Here is a 14,476-nt window from a genome sequence, read left to right as displayed (position 1 = left end):
GACCTGTACACAAGCTATTCCAGTTTTTTTATGCAATCCTTTTACTGGAGGAAAATTGTGAAATTTTTTAAAAATGTTGTGGTGATAGGGGTGCTGCCACACATTGCGGCTGTGCTGTATTTCGAATGCAGCAAAAAACAAACAGAACCTAATGATATTTTAGTAATGTTAACAGGGAAATTTACTGTCTGCACTACTTTGATATTTCCAGTCCTTATTTTAGAGTCAAAATGCCAACATGTTTATGCTGTTGCCTATGTCTGATGGTCTTGACTTGAGATAGAAGACATTCGCCTAATTGCATGACTTGTCAAGATAATTTGGTGCACCTGAACTCATTTAGGTTTACCAGAGCAAAGGGCTCGAACTGTTGCTCAATTATGATACCTCCATGTTGATCGTTAATGATTTACTTAACTAATTATTTTCCCCTGCAAGCTAGTTGAGTAGGTTGTGTAGATCGCAATAATTAATTTCTTGTTAATGGCTTCGGGCTCGATAAGGGAAATGTTCTTTAAAAAATGAAATTTGCAGAAATATGTAAGTGGCTTATTCATATTATAATACATAATAGGACTTGCCACATTTATCATTTGAATAGGCCACTTTTGTGGTGTGCGAAAGTCGCAAATTGCATTCTTGCGACTTCCTCAATGGCACTTGCTCAAATTTTTTTTGTGCAAGTCCCATTTCTCCGCCAGCTTCCCACCTTCTCAAAAAGGGCCGGCAGCCCTGCCACACTTATCATCTTCTATGCCAGTTCGGGCAAAAGGACTGCCAAATGCTGTGCCTAATTTATGACACGTCTGGTTATCATAGGCTGACAGAGTATGCCCATTAGGGGATTTCGGCAGCTTCTTCATGAGACCATCCTCCAGTTTCTTTCCATATACTTCAATTCACAGCATATAAGTCTTGCAGAGCAGCTCTCAGTAATGGCTTATCACAGAGCAATGGTGGTTTAGTATAGTCCTTTTGCAGGCAGAGGAATCCTGGTTTACACACACCATGATGCAGGATGGAGTTGTGCACTTGCAGGTGGAAGTACATCGGCTTCCTCCCTCCACTGTTCAGGATCTGACCATATGCTTGAGGGTAGGGCTATCAAGGGGTATCATAGTTTCCTCCTGCCACACTGATCATCTATGGTCATGAGCACTTGCTTCCTGTCAGATCCAAACTCTCAGCAGTCTGGTTCAGGATGAGGTCCTCAACCACTTGCCGGACACACAAGTGCACAGGCTTTTTGTTGCTGACAGAGTCCAAGTCTTTGCTACAGACCTCCACCTGATCTCCTTGAAGTATTAGTCTCATGCACTGCAACCATGTACCCAACAGGTTTTTTCTGAAGATACTCACTGCACACAGTGGGGGTCCGCAGAGGCGCCATGGCTTTCTAGAAGCTTAGCTTAGGCCATGTGACATCATGTTCATCAGTCACATGACTCAGGTGCAGCTCAGCCCCATTAAAGTGAAAGGGCTGAGCCACGATACCAAGCACAGTCTCTATGCAATGTATGGCACTGTGCTTGGTGAGCTGAGATAAGGCCATGGCGCTACTGCGAGCACCAGTGTCTTCTCAAGCAGCTGATCAGCAGGGGTTCCGGGTGTCAGACCCCCATCGATCAAATACTGATGACCTCTCCTGAAGCAGATGAAGCCACTGCTTTGGGGGCCCGAACTCCGAAGGGGCCCCACCTAGGAGAAGGTCTAAAAGATTTTATTATTGAATAGATTTAGTGTACACGCAAATGTAAATCAAAAATATTTCTTTTATTCTCTAAAGAGGTATTTGTACATAATTTTCCATTGTCTCAGTAATTTTTTTAAAAAAAGGAGCGATAACTCATAATTTCAAAAATTGTTTCTCAGACGAATGATGATGGCGTCGTTTCGGTCATGGTGACCTTTTTCAAGTCTCATCAATGGGTAGTTCTGAGAGGGGGAATGATGCCGAGACAAGGGTTAAGATTTTATTGTCAGGGCCCCCTTAACAGCATTTAACGATGACGTTATATACAGTGACACTGTAGGAAATAGACGTAGTGCCTGCCGGGCCTCGTCTGAGAGAGCGATCTTGATGACTAGTCTCAGGAGTGGGGGTTTCACAAGAAGTTTCCGGGGGAGGGGGGCCCCTTCAAAAATATGCCAGTCATTTCTAGTTCATAACCAGTGCTTTCGACTTGGCATGGCCATTAAGGGGTTAACAAATAAAATACACGCACACCTGGCTATTTGCAGGCGACAAGTGCTTATTTTTCTTTCGAAAAAGGACCGTAACAATTCCAGCTGCCTTTTTTAATGCTTTACATTTGTGGCAGAATATTTTTGGTGCTAGCCTTTCAGAACCGTAATGACAGCCTGGCAGCACAAATCGCACCTCCACGTGGTCAGAAGTCTTGTCTGTCCGCCTGGGCAACTTATGTAAGATTATTCCTATGCGACTCATGCATGTATAGCTATTATAGTACTTGCACACCCCAGAGGCATTGATTATCCCAGTCTTTCAATTGTGCTCACACATCCTCTGGCGACGACAATATTACACCTATACCGAGCAGAGCCAGTGTTTATCTCAGTGCTTAAGTCTCGCAACACCTACCGCCTTCCTATGATATTGGATGTATGCAAAACACAAGCGGTGCTTATATCAGGCCTTCCATCACCAACACACACATTGCTAAAATACTATATGTACGCACAGAGCAGGCGGCAGCAGAAGTGCCAGCCTCGCCCCCCCCCCCCCCCCCCTCCCTCCCTACCATTCCTCTCCCTTTCTGTGGCAGAGTAAATTATAAACTCGATAAACTGCTTCTGATGTTGCCCAGCGGATGTGGTAGCAGCCAGACTGGCATAAATTAAAAGCTCTCTCTAATTGTCTAATTTAATTTAGCAGATGTGCGGGCACGTGGGATGCCTCTAATAAAAGAGACAAAATGGATTAACCCTTTAAACTCCTCCGCTACGCTGATGCACTGCCGATTTGAGGAGGAGGGGTGGGGGGGCACAATAGGACAATAGCTAGTTTATGAACTCCGGTATGTATTATTATATTTAGTTTAATTATTTTTTGCAATTTTTTTGTCACATATTTTAGTCTTTTAACCTCTAGAGGTGTGCAATAAATCCAGAAGCTTGGCGCTTGCATATTTAGGAAAATAAAAGATTGCATTAAAAATATTTATGGCTCCGGAGTGTAAAACGGACGGACGGACTGTATATACGGCAATGTTAGTGTTCTGGTATTGTATTAGTATGACATACTCATAGAGTAACATACCTGACAGTAGGATGTAACATATGTAGTGTTAAAAGGAAACTCTCATTATTGCCATACTGTAAATACAAAGTGACCATTAGGACGGCATTTTCACCTTTTAGGGGGTACACGGTGGGCATTATTAGTCTTTAGGGACATTGGACATTATTACCGTCCAGTGGATAAAAGGGTGCACTATTACACTCTAGGGCACTCACAGGATTCATTATTACTTTCTAGGGGGTATTAAAGGGTCATTATTACTGTCTAAAGGGCACATAGGGAGAATAAATACTAAATAAGGGGAACAACAGCATTACATATTATTACTGTCTAGAGGGCACATGTGGGGGATGAATACTAAATAAGGGGAACAGCATTACGCATTATTACTGTGTGGTGCCCTATAACCTTCCATGGATGGAAGAAGTCATCATGGTGGTCCAGGCCAGATAGAGAGAAGTGAATGATTCCAAAAATGTCTGATGTAAGTTATTGGGTATAACTGCGCTTGCAGAACACTTGTGTAAAACTAATATTTATCACTGTATGGTCACTGTATATCAGTAATATTGGTCTTTGCACAGTGTTTGGTTTAGTAACCGTATGGTCGTAATTAGGGATGAGCGAATTTCATATTTTGAAGTTCGTGTGCGGGTTGGTGTTGTGGTATTTACTGAATTGTGTTATGGATTCCGTTACCACGGACCATAACTCAATTCCATGATGGAATGCATAACGGAATGCCTTTAGAGGCATTCCGTTATTCATTAGGTCATAATAGAAGTCTATGGCCTGCATAACGGATCCGTCCGGTTTACGTTATGCAGGAGAGGACTTCAGCATAACGTAAACCGGACAGATCCGTTATGCAGGCCATAGATTTCTATTATGACCTAATGAATAACGGAATGCCTCTAAAGGCATTCCGTTATGCATTCCATCATGGAATTGAGTTATGATCCGTGGTAACGGAATCCATAACACAATTCAGTAAATACCACAACACCAACCCGCACCAACACCAATTCGCTCAACCCTAAACGTAATATTCATTTACTACTTAGGCCCCTTTCACACGAGCGTGATGGATTAGGTCCGGATGCGTTCAGGACGCGTTCAGTGAAACTCGCATTATTTTGCAAGCAAGTTCAGTCAGTTTTGTCTGCGATTGCGTTCAGTTGTTCATTTTTTTCCGGACGAGTGCAATGAGTTTTGATGTGTATTTCACGCGCGTGATAAAAAACAACATCTCCTAGCAACTTGCTTCCGGATGCAATGCGTTTTTCACTGAAGCCCCATTCACTTCTATGGGGCCAGGGCTGCGTGAAAAACGCAGAATATAGAACATGCCGCATTTTTCACGTGACTCAGAAGTGATGCGTGAAAAAAAACGCTCATGTACACAGACCCATTGAAATGAATGGGTCATGATTCAGTGCGGGTGCTATGCGTTCACGTCACGCACTGCACCCGCGCGGAAAACTTGCTCGTGTGAAAGGGGACATAGTGGTATTAGTAGTGGCCATGGTATGGTATTACCTGGGTTGGGGCCCAAACAACCAGCAGATGTGTTTTTGGCCCTTTCCGTGCCGAACCCCTAGCTACATGTCTGGTCATGGAAGAACTCATTTTGTAAAGGGCAGGTCATATCGAGGAGAAAGCTTCTAACTCATAGCATGTAGAGGTGCGAAAGTGCATTACAAACTGCTTGTGTGATTCCAGCCTAATAGGTATTACAAGGATCCAATGGGAGCATAGTCAGATTTCTGAAGGGCCTAAGGGGCTTTTCAGATCCCTGTGATGCTGCAAGTTCAGATCAGTTAAACCCATGATCTGGCTTTGATATGTACGAGTAATATGGATGAATAATACTTTCATGTGAATAACTCGAAGCATACATACAGTTTTTCCACACCCAAACTGCCCCCAAAAAATGCTTCAGCTTTACATCTGTGCAAAATATGTCGATAGAGTTTTTCCACTTATGAATGCAAAAAAATCAATTTAGAAAAAGTAGGAATGTAAGAAATTCCAGCTACAGATAATAGCGGAAGTACAACATTGTTTTATTTTGGTTTTTTATTACACATCTCTCTGCACGACGTTTCATTTCCTATATCTGAATCCTCATTTACCCAGCGAGGTATCTGATAAACCAGACTACCTCTGCTTACTGACTTTCAGTGTCCTTATAGCGGAGGAAGTGAATCGCCCCTTTCTGCGGTGTACAATACGAATGCCTAGGGCAGCAGTGTGCGGAGACAGTAACTCAGCACGGCTTAACTTCTCCCATTTCGTAAATAGGCATAAACAATAAGACAAGGCGGAGAGACACAGGGTGACATCTTACCGCAAGTGAACTGTGCTCGCAGAAATGCTATTTTTCCTGCTGAGTGCTTTGGTGCACCAATGTGTCTCAATGCATGTATGTGAAAGCAATCAGAGCGGAAATGCTGAGGGTTCCTTCTAATTTAATTTTACCGTCTGCTCTTACAGTCTGCGGAACCCAGACCCTCACACTGATGCTACGTTCACACACTGTAATGGCTGGGATTGTCCAAGAGGGCCTTCTAACCCTTTACCTGCCCGTTGTGCTGCCAAATGTATGCCAGACATAATTTTTTTTTCATCTACCTCGACATCGACAATAAATACGGCATTTTTTCTTTATTCCAGGGCAGCATCCTTCAGCACGCCAGCTGCTGCAAAACTACACCTCCCAGCATGCACACTTGCTCAGCTCTGAATGGAGCCTTCTGGGAATTGTAGTTTCCGAACAGCTGGTGTACAGGAGATTGCTGATCCCTGTAGTAGGGATCCCTGTCATCTCATCGCCTGTTTTAAAAGCTTCGTGCATTCCCCATGTAATAACAATTCTGGAGCATCTATTCTTATGTCTCTATGTTGTGCCATTCCTTCATTATTTTTACTACAGAGGGGTGGTAACAAGTTGGTGGCCCTGGGAATTTAAAATGACCCTGGAAAAAAAATTGAAGTGGCCCATGTTGTAGGCATAACCAAACTGACTGAAGGCAAGACAATACAAGTAGGGAGGGAAACAGAAGAAGGCAGAGACAAGGAAGTAGGCTTGCAATACTGTAGTGCAGCACAAAATACCGTCCCAGGAGAACCGAATATGACAATGCAGCACAAAATACTGCCACACGCACCACAATATTCCATTTTATCACTGTCCTGAGAACGGTGATACAGTTGAGTTCAGGAAGGCACCTGCAGCCGTTAGCCAGGTGCATAAGTACCTGATGCTCCTAGCATTAAAGGGGTATTCCAATCTTCATGATCATATTGTATTTAATTTTACACCCCCCAGTGAACATTTGACTAAATATATTGCATTAAAAAAAAACTACTGTTCTCTCTAAAATTAAATTCTCCTACTCCATTGTTTATATTCGCTGCCCATGGATACGGCCACCGCTTGCCTGCCGCATCCATGGGCCGCACTTGCGCAGATGTTTCCCTGTGGCCGGCCTTTCATTCTGTGAGCGCACACGTCGCTAGAAGGAAAAGGCTTACGGGGGGGGGGGGGGGGGGGAATGCTGTCCTATCAGCGGAGGAGGGGAGCTGTCCAGGCTTTCAGCGTTCAGCAGAGCAGCCCGGATCTCCTCAGTGAATGGTGAGGAGATCGGGGCTGCGCTGCTGTGTATAACTGTGCCGGCCAGACCCCCCCCCCTTCAATTTCAGGATGGCCGTATTGATTAAAAATAAAATTCTTGGGGCGAAATCATTGGTGGGCAGTGTGCCCCCCCCCCATCATTGGTGGCAGTTCCGATCGGAGTCCCAGCACTGTAATGCTGGGACTCCGATCAGTTACCATGGCAGCCAGGACGCTACTGAAGTCCTGGCTGCCATGGTCATCTACTCTGCAGCAATATACTTACCTGCGCTGTGGCCGCCCGCGCTCCTTCTTGTAACTCGTCATTGGTCTGTGCGGCGCATTGCTATAAGCATAAGCAATGCGCCACACAGACCGGTGAGTTACAAGAAGAAGGAGCGTCGGGCGGCCACAGCGCAGGTAAGTATCTGGAGGCACTTGGGGGTCTGATGGAGGCACTTGGGGGGCTGATAGAGCCATATGGGGGACTGATGGAGGTACAATGGGGCTGATGGAGGCACAATGGGGCTGATGGAGGCACTTGGGCTAATGGAGGCACAATGGGGGCTGATGGAGGCACAATGGGGCTGATGGAGGCACAATGGGGGCTGATGGAGGCACAATGGGGGCTGATGGAGGCACAATGGGGCTGATGGAGGCACAATTGGGCTGATGGAGGCACAATGGGGGGAGATGGAGGCACTATGGGGGCAGATGGAGGCACTATGGGGGCTGTTTTAGGCATATTGGAGCTGTTTGAGGCATATTGGGGGCTTATGGAAGCATATGGGGGCTTATGGAGGCATATGGGGGCTGTTTGAGGCATATGGGGTGGGCTGATGGATGTAGCAGAGCTGAATATGCTGCTGTTCAGATATAGTTCTAGTGGGGAAGGGAATAGACAGATGTAGCAGAGCTGTATATGTGGCGGGTCAGCATCAATGCTGGTGGAAGAGAGAAACTGATGCAGCAGAGCTGTATATGTGGCAGGTCAGCATCAATGCTGGTGGAAGAGAGAAACTGATGTAGCAGAGCTGAATAAGCTACTGTTCAGACACGTTCTAATCGGGAAGGGAATAAACAGATGTAGCAGAGCTGTATATTTGGCGGTTTAGAATCAATGCTGGTGGAAGAGAGAATCAGATGTAGCAGAACTGAATAAGCTGCTGTTCAGCCACAGTTCTAATGGGGAAGGAAATAGACAGATGTAACAGAGATATATATTTGTGGAGGGTCAGCATCAATGCTGGTGGAAGAGAGAATCAGATGTAGCAGAGCTCAATAAGCTGCCTTTCAGCCACAGTACTAATGGGGAAGGGAATAGACAGATGTAGCAGAGCTGTATATGTGGTGGGTCAGCATCAATGATGATGGAAGAGAGAAACAGATGTAGCAGAGCTGTATATGAGACTGTTCAGCCACAGTGCTGGTTGAAGAGATAAACAGACACATGTAGCTGATCTGTATATGCATCTATACAGATACATAGTGTAAGGTTTATACACAACTGGAGTACAGCTGTAATGGAAAAATATCTGCATCAGTGCTGGTGGGTGGGGGATGGTCATGTTTTATGGGAGACAAAAGAACAGATTATACGTTTACTAGCTGCTAAGCTTTTGAGCTAATGTATAATATGGAATTATATACTGCAGGCGGCAGTATCCAGCAATGTCAGATCTGGAGAACTCTGGCAGGTTATGCGAGCACAGGCGCAGATGTGTAAGTAGCCTAACTCCAATGCTGGAACTACACAGTTCTGTGCATTGGATGGAGTTGGTACCTGCGGTGCTGCTCCAACTACACAATGGATGGAGTGGTGCAGTTCCAGCGTCAGAGTTTCTCTCAAACAGTGTCAGACCCATCTATCAGATATAGAAAGCCCATCCTGGGGATAGACTATCAGGATTGGACAACCACTTTAAGTTGCCCATACACATGAGATAAAAGTCAGCTGAAAGTGCTTAAGTGTATGGTGGTGCCCACTCTCCCTCAGCAGATGATACCAAGGGAAAGAAGGACCAGGTATGTTGAATTTCAGGATGCCTGATCCATTTTTCTTATGGGAGGTAAGCTTCTGCTAGAGGTGTCTTGTAACAGCTTACTCTCCTCTCTTTATTGAGAACTAGTGTTGATCACGAATATTCAAATTGCGAATTTTAATCGCGAATATCGGCACTTCGAGAATTTGCGAATATTTAGAATATCGCAAAATATATTCGTAATCGCGAATTTTCAATTTTTTTTAAATACCAGTTCATGCGAACTTTTATGCGAATTCTTTAGGCGAATTTTATGCGAATTTTCGCAATCAAGAAAATAATGCCTAGAGATCATGAATTCACAAATTCTCGAATATATGGCGAATATTCGCCCAAATATTCGCGAAATATCGCGAGTTCGAATATTGCCCCTGCCGCTCATCACTATTGAGAACACACATATGCTGGTGCTGTGTTGGCTAACCTCCGGCACCCCAGCTGTGGTAAAACTACAACTCCCAAGATGCACACTTGCTTGGCTGTTCTCAGAACAACACAGAAATGAATGAAGCATGCTGGGAGTTGTAGTTTCACTACAGCTGAAGTGCTGGAGGTTAGCCATCACTGTGCTAGGGCAGGCCTAGCATGGATGTACAGTTGCAAGAAATAGTATGTGAACCCTTTGGAATGATATGGATTTCTGCACAAATTGGTCATAAAATGTGATCTGATCTTCATCTAAGTCACAACAATAAACAATCACAGTCTGCTTAAACTAATAACACACAAAGAATTAAATGTTACCATGTTTTTAATGAACACACCATGTAAACATTCACAGTGCAGGTGGAAAAAGTATGTGAACCCTTGGATTTAATAACTGGTTGAACCTGCTTTGGCAGCAATAACTCCAGCCAAATGTTTCCTTTAGTTGCAGATCAGATGTGCACAACAGTCAGGAGTAATTCTTGACCATTCCTCTTTACAGAACTGTTTCAGTTCAGCAATATTCTTGGGATGTCTGGTGTGAATCGCTTTCTTGAGGTCATGCCACAGCATCTCAATCGGGTTGAGGTCAGGACTCTGACTGGGCCACTCCAGAAGGCGTATTTTCTTCTGTTTAAGCAATCTGTCCAGGCCCTGACGCAGCAAAGCAGCCCCAAACCATGATGCCCCCACCACCATACTTCACAGTTGGGATGAGGTTTTGATGTTGGTGTGCTGTGCCTCTTTTTCTCCACACATAGTGTTGTGTGTTTCTTCCAAACAACTCAACTTTGGTTTCATCTGTCCACAGAATATTTTGCCAGTACTGCAGCGTAACATCCAGGTGCTCTTGTGCAAACTGTAAATGTGCAGCAATGTTTTTTTTGGACAGCAGTGGCTTCCTCTGTGGTATCCCCCCATGAAATCCATTCTTGTTTAGTGTTTTACGTATCGTAGATTCACTAACAGGGATGTTAGCATATGCCAGAGACTTTTGTAAGTCTTTAGCTGACACTCTAGGATTCTTCTTCACCTCATTGAGCAGTCTGCGCTGTGCTCTCGCAGTCTTCTTTACAGGACGGCCACTCCTAGGGAGAGTAGCAGCAGTGCTTAACTTTCTTCATTTATAGACAATTTGTCTTACCGTGGACTGATGAACAGCAAGGCCTTTGAAGATACTTTTATAACCCTTTCCAGCTTTATGCAAGTCAACAATTCTTAATCGTAGGTCTTCTGAGAGCTCTTTTGTGTGAGGCATCATTCACATCAGGCAATGCTTCTTGTGAAAAGAAAACCCAGAACTGGTGTGCATTTCTTATAGGGCAAGGCAGCTGTAACCAACACCTCCAATCTCATCTCATTGATTGGACTCCAGTTGGCTGACACCTCACTCCAATTAGCTCTTGGAGATGTCATTAGTCTAGGAGTTCACATACTTTTTCCACCTGCACTGTGAATGTTTACATGGTGTGTTCAATAATAACATGGTAACATTTAATTATTTGTGTGTTATTAGTTTAAGCAGACTGTGATTGTCTATTGTTGTGACTTAGATGAAGATCAGATCACATTTTAGGACCAACTTGTGCAGAAATCCATATAATTCCAAAGGGTTCACATACTTTTTCTTGCAACTGTATATGGTGGAGTCGGGAGGAATAACTGAAGGTGTGTGGACTTATTATTCTAATCCATTAATCGGTTTGATCCTAGCATTATGACATGATCACAATGTCCGTCCATCTTTATCTTTTCTCTTTCCTAGGTATACACCTGCATTGCTGTCATTTCGAGGCATTTCTTTTCTACATAACTCCTTAAATATTCTTTATATCCCAGTTCTTTCTATGCAGAAATGCTTGGTCCATAAAGCTCCCGCTTTACACCACGCTTCCTATTCCTACCTACAAAATTGCTTTTATGGCTAATCTATGCAGCTTTTTCAGCTCACTAGAGATAAGCCTTTCAAAGCCTTATCAGAGGGGCCGGTGGGGCGGCAGAGAATGCTCTTCTAATGCTCACAGACAGCACTTAGGGAAGCAATAAGGGGGGTCTTTTTTTTTATCTGGTCAGATGCAGCGTGCGGCCTTTGGCCTGGACAATCTTCCCGTGTGATTGGAAAGTACATGTTCAGAATCTTCTAGTCCGGGGCACGTACAATAAAATAGGAATACCCTGGATAATCATTTTCTGCTCTTTTGGAAAGGATAACGAGCTGATATCGTAAGGGTTAAGGAAGCAAATTGATAAAACCTGGCCTCTACACGCTGTTCTGTCCTTACATTGTCACATCATAGAGGTTAGCACCCATGTGTCCCCCACACATTCCCTCCTCTCGCTGAACATCTGTTACAACGGTTTTACAGGATCTCCGTGGCTTTCCATCCTTAAGCTCTAATTACTGAACCTCTGATTAGAATGAAAAGTGGCAGCATCTGCAGCCTCCTGTCCCCTTCGTCTAGCCCCCCTACCTTCCCTTAGGGATCCTGGGAACCTACAGGGACCCATTCTAACTCCAGACATCAGTTTGTATCAGGCAGTTCCAAGCTGCACCTGTGGCCTATGCTATGGGAGGGGGGCATAAGAGAAGGAACGCAGAAAGATTTAGGACCCTTCTGTTTCCTGCCATAGACAGAACCGGGCTCATTTACATATTACTGGAGCCATGACATAGCTTAGCATCCATAGAAATCTATGGGATATCTATATCCCTCCAGTTTTCTACTATCCTAATCCCAGTTGCTATATTTTTATCAGTCCACAAGAAATTCACAAGTTTGATCATAAGAAAAACCGAAACACATTCCGAACGGTAACTCGAGCAGACACATTAATGTGTACCCATCACCTAACTACAGCTGAGGCAGTCAAGTATTGGGCGGATTGGGTATTCAGAATTATACAGACTGTGAATTTACTAAGAATAGTTGACGGCATCAGGACATGAAGCACAATGAACCTCAGTCTATGGTGCTGTCGCCAAGTCCTCAGTCTATGGTGCTGTCACCAAGTCCTGTTGAACTGATCGAGAACATGAGTGCAACCAGCAAAACTACAGAAACTGGTGCTTTGAGAAGAAAAAATCAGAGTTTCCCCATCATTCTTTATCTCCTGACAGGAGCAGGTAATGGTAGTGCAGTGCAGCAGTTTGAGGCAGTTAAGATGTCTCATCTATCTTCTTTTCTTCCCACCTCTCTCATTTCCTCTGTCCTGTCACACAGATCTTAGATGTGAGTAAGGCAAGGCTGGTACCTCATTACAGAGGCCTTTACTGCATCTACTCCCCAGGAATCACAGGCGAAGATAAGAAGCAACAAGTCCGATAGGGAGGAAGAGGGATATTATACAGAAAGAAGAAGACTGAGGCGCAAGACCAGGTCAAAGGATTTATTACTGACGGACATCACTGGCCACACGGACATCACTGGCCACCTCTGATCCTTAAATTTACAGTTTTCTCATATTGGAGCAAGCAGTGACATACATAGAGAAGTAAGGGCCCCACAGCAAGGATCAAACCAGGCCCCCCACACAGGACAGAAGGGTTTCTGCCTAAACCCTTTTTAATGACCCTTGGGCCAAGTTTTGATTCCCAGTAGAAGATGAGATAATCCCAAGTAAGACTAGGTCCCCTCTTGCCCTGGGTCCCATAGCGGTCGCATGGTCTACCGCTATGGTAGTTACGCCCCTGGGAGCAAGGGCATAACTATAGTAGAAGCAGCTGCTACAGGGCTTGAAATCAGAAGGGGACCGCCCGGGAGGAGAACTGAAAGTTTTTATGATCAGGGCCCCCTCAACAGTATTATACCATGACAGTATATACAGTGACATGACATATAAGTGTAGGAAACGGATCGAGCGGCTGCCGGGCCTGTTCCGAGAGAGAGATCTTGATTAGCCACAGAAGTGGGGGTTGCAAAGAAGTTTCTGGAGGGAAAGGGGTGAGCCAGTTCAAAAACTTCCTGTGGAGCCCAGTCTTTTCTAGTCACGCCAGGTAGATGATCTTGTAATAGCACATGTTGCTGGTGCTGGGCAGTACATTGTGTTGGCATGTAGCGGGTATATTCACCTATGTTTTAATCAGACGCAAAATTGCAGATTGGCTTTATTGACAATTCTCCCAAAAATAAAAATAAATGTAGAAAATATTTGATGTTGGGTTGTCCTCTTCTCTGATGCTGTTTACAGTCTATTGAATCGAATTCAAGAGTGTCCAACCACAGGCAGCTTGCAATGCCATTCTGTGAGGCACCCGACCATAAGGCTAGCACTATAATAGTGGGACGCCGTGTGGCTAGTACTGATACATGGGTTAAATGAAGTGTACAAGTTCTATTTTGTGTTAAGACGTTGCTGAAATACTGCAGATTTATCTCAGCAGATTTCTGTGAGGAAAATACGCATTTTACAGCAGTGGCAAAGTAGATCAGATTTGAAAAAGTCTCATTCACGTTTTCTGGAAAATGTCCACAACAAATCGGCAAATAACCTTACATGTTGATTTTAAATCCACGTCTATGGATTTCACTCTTTGTAATGCAAAGGGTGAAATCTGTGGCAAATCTGCAGCAAAATCCACATGTAACTCACACGGTCTTTGCCATGGACATACCCTTACGGTATTATGTCTAGTTCAACAAGTGTGAAGTGTGAAGTAGCTTAAAGGGGTTCTCAGGGATTTTGATATTGATGACTTATCCTTGGGATAGGTTATCAATATCAGATAGGCAACTCCCAGCACCTCCAGCAATCTGCTGTACAAAGAGGCCACAGAGCTCCATGGCTGCTTAGGCCTGTTTCTAGGCTATGTGACATCAAGTACATCGGTCACATGGCCTAGGTGCATTCAAATGAATGGAACTGACTTGCAATACCAAGCACAGCCACTATCTTATGCATGGTGCTGTGCTTGGGAATCTACAAGGAGCCTGCTGCACTCACCAGAGCTCTGCGGCTTCCTCAAACAGGTAATCGGTGTGGTGTCGGGAGTTGGACCCCTGATGTTCTCATATTGATGACCTATCCTGAGGATAGGCCATCAATACGAGAATCCTGGAAAACCTCTTTTAATATTAATGTGTTATTCTTTTACTTAAACTTACATATGATTTTAATATTTTCATAAATCAG

At 44.3% G+C, this 14,476-nt stretch overlaps 1 protein-coding gene across 1 annotated transcript in view; it reads right to left on the bottom strand.

The window, feature by feature from the left end:
* PTPRT (protein tyrosine phosphatase receptor type T) overlaps nucleotides 1–14,476 on the bottom strand; it is a 429,759-nt gene that overhangs the window by 301,752 nt on the left and 113,531 nt on the right. The window lies entirely within an intron of this gene.

The sequence above is a fragment of the Bufo bufo genome, chromosome 6 (assembly GCF_905171765.1).
Source record: "Bufo bufo chromosome 6, aBufBuf1.1, whole genome shotgun sequence".
In the NCBI taxonomy this organism is placed as follows: Eukaryota; Metazoa; Chordata; class Amphibia; order Anura; family Bufonidae; genus Bufo; species Bufo bufo.
This window is presented reverse-complemented; position numbering and strand designations above follow the sequence as displayed.